This window comes from Chaetura pelagica, unplaced genomic scaffold (assembly GCF_000747805.2).
Source record: "Chaetura pelagica isolate M959 unplaced genomic scaffold, ChaPel_1.0 scaffold28, whole genome shotgun sequence".
Classification (NCBI taxonomy): Eukaryota; Metazoa; Chordata; class Aves; order Apodiformes; family Apodidae; genus Chaetura; species Chaetura pelagica.
The window spans coordinates 1348962-1351840 of NW_009954303.1; positions in this window are offsets into that span (position 1 = coordinate 1348962).

Here is a 2879-nt window from a genome sequence, read left to right on the forward strand (position 1 = left end):
AAATGCACAGCAAAATATAAGTAAGTAGAGAGAGGCTGCCATAACATCCCTGCCAGAGTGCTGCCAGACTGCAGGTGGGGAGCTGCAAGAGCCCCCCAGAAAATAGTGTTTGAAACTAAATGGCGTCAGGTCTCCATCCACATGGCAAAGGGCAGGTGGTACATCCTGCCATCACCCGCAGAGGGTGGGTGACACTGGGTGGACTGGGGTGACTCCCAGGGCTGGGACTGGGGTGCACCTTCCCCAGGGGAGCTACCAAGGCGCCAGACTGCAGGTGGGGAGCTGCAAGAGCCCCCCAGAAAATAGTGTTTGAAACTAAATGGCGTCAGGTCTCCATCCACATGGCAAAGGGCAGGTGGTACATCCTGCCATCACCCGCAGAGGGTGGGTGACACTGGGTGGACTGGGGTGACTCCCAGGGCTGGGACTGGGGTGCACCTTCCCCAGGGGAGCTACCAAGGCTGAGTCATCCAACTCCCCCCTCTTGGGAATCCTCTCCAGCAGGGATCAAGGTTGTGAAAGCACAGCCCACTCCCAGGGGTGCGTCATCTCACACCCATGACTGTGGATGCCAGGGACAGCACTCCAGCTCACCCTCTGGGGCCAGGGGGATGTGATGGGGCAGGACCAACAAGGAAAGGGGTTCATCCACCATGTCAAAAGTAGAAGTGAGAGGGACAGGTCCCTCAGCTGTCTCTCACACATATCTCTGCCTGCTCCAGATGCTTCAGCTATGGCACTCTGGGTCTTCCTCCACAAACAGGAAAAAATGTATAAAAACACCTTAACCCCGGGCTCATACCCATCTATCTTTTGAAGATAACATGGTGCAGCTCTCAGCCTATAAATACCCAGATGTGCTCTTAGCTCCTGGTTAAAAACCACTGCACCTCTCGAGAGCTAGACATCAGGGCAAACATTGCTGAGGGAGTGCTGAGGGAGCCCAAATGCAGAAATCCTGGGTCCTTGCTGGGGCCACCGGGCTCCCAACATGCAGAAACGGTAGTGTCAGCCCCAAAACCATCAGTGGTAAGTGCTGGAGTCAAATGAAGCACTCTGGGGACAAGCCCACCATCCCTACCCATCCTGTTAGCACCCAGGAGAGGATCAGTATTGTAACATTCCCCGATTCAGCCCTATCCTCCCTTTATCCCAATAAGCAATTGGGAAGTGCCTCACACTGGTGAGTAGACCAGTGTGAGGGATACATAAATCACTTCAGAGAAGCACATCTAAAAGCAGCAACTCTCTCGTGTTGGTATGAGAGCAGCTCCAGAAGCAGACGCAAGCTCTGCAACCATGAAGTCCAAGCAAAGGGTTGTTCATAACAGCTTTGCTAACAGCAAAGCTTGCCCTTAATCCCTTGGAACTTAAAAGAACAGACATAGTTTGGGTCCAGACTGCTTGTCCCTGCTGAAAGACTTTGGTTTGCAGTGCGGGACATGCCTTCCTCACCAGCCCAGCTTTGCATGCCAGAGCCTACACTTCAGCCACGGGATGCTAGGAGAGACTAGCTGGACTAGAAACACTCACGGAGGAGCTGCCTTAGGTGCACCAGCTCAGGGGCCAGGTGCACGTTGTCTGGCCAGGTACAGTTTCCCCAACCACTTCAAAGAGGAGAAGGGAGGGTGTGGTACCTCACCATCTCCGCCACAGGCTCTGGGAAAGCCTGAAAGGGTGTAGAGGATCACCAGGCCTGGCGTCAGGACTATCCTTTTATCTGCAAAGCACATTTGCAAAGGGGTTTAGGACCCTTGGAGAGCGTGGTTTTGCTTGCGAGGGACCACAGTCAGGTTAGTTTATGTCTGAGCTACTACCACCCACAGGCACTCAGTGCTGGGGCTGCCACACCCGGGGGGACACGAGGAGGATACCCCTGAGCTGGAGCCCCCAGCAACAGTGATGCCTCTGGGGTCAGGCTGCAGATGCTGGGACCCACTGCACATTGGCCCCTTGCCCGAAAAGAGACACGTGGGGTTTTGCTGAGTCATGCAGTGCCGTGGGGCCGGGAGGTTTTGCTGACTCAGGGTCAGTGGTACTTGCCTTGACCACATGCCCGTGGGGCAGGAGGGAAGCAAAGGCTGGCCAGCCTCCAAGGAGGCACCGCCAAGCCTGGCCAGAATAACGGGACCTGGTGGGCTCAGCCAGTGCCTCCAGCCATCACTCCAGAAAAGCTTGTCCTGATCGGTGCGGTGGCCCATGGAGAGGCAGCATGGGGATTTGGACAGTTGTTGGGACAAGACACAGCCTAGGGCTGAAGTACCCCCTAAAAACCCTCAGCACAGACCACGTCTGGGGGAACAGTGGGCACAGACCTAAGGCAGCATGTTGCTGCGTGAGGCCCTGGGAGGATGGAAGAGGCTCAGGGAGAAAGGATGAGAAGATGGCATGAGTGAAGTGCCATCAACATGACACAGTGATTTTTCAGAAGCTGCATGAACACGAAGGAGGCTGGTGAGGGACAGAGACCCCACCACAAAGTCAGGGATTCCCCACCCCAGCAGTGCCCGGCTCACCCCACAGACCACTGAACTCCTGCCCCCAAGGCTGGGCACAGGCAGGAGCAGAAAACACCCCTGATTCCCAGGACATGGAAGGGAAAGCATCTGTGAATCTGATTTTGTTTATGTTTGGGTTTTTTTTCCAGCTGGTCTTGTGGCCCTGCAAGAGCTTGATGAGGGAGAACAGAAGAGATCAGCTCCATCAGTCACCTCCCAGGCCAGCAGGGTGGCACCTCTGGGCCCGGCCATGACACCCCCGGGGTGGCAGGGAGCCTGTTTTGGTGCACCCCGATGCTCAGGCCGCATCCTGCTGGGGGGACCCTGGGGCTCTGCCAGTGGCCACTGGCCCCCCACGGCTCTGCCCCGCACCCCCGCGGC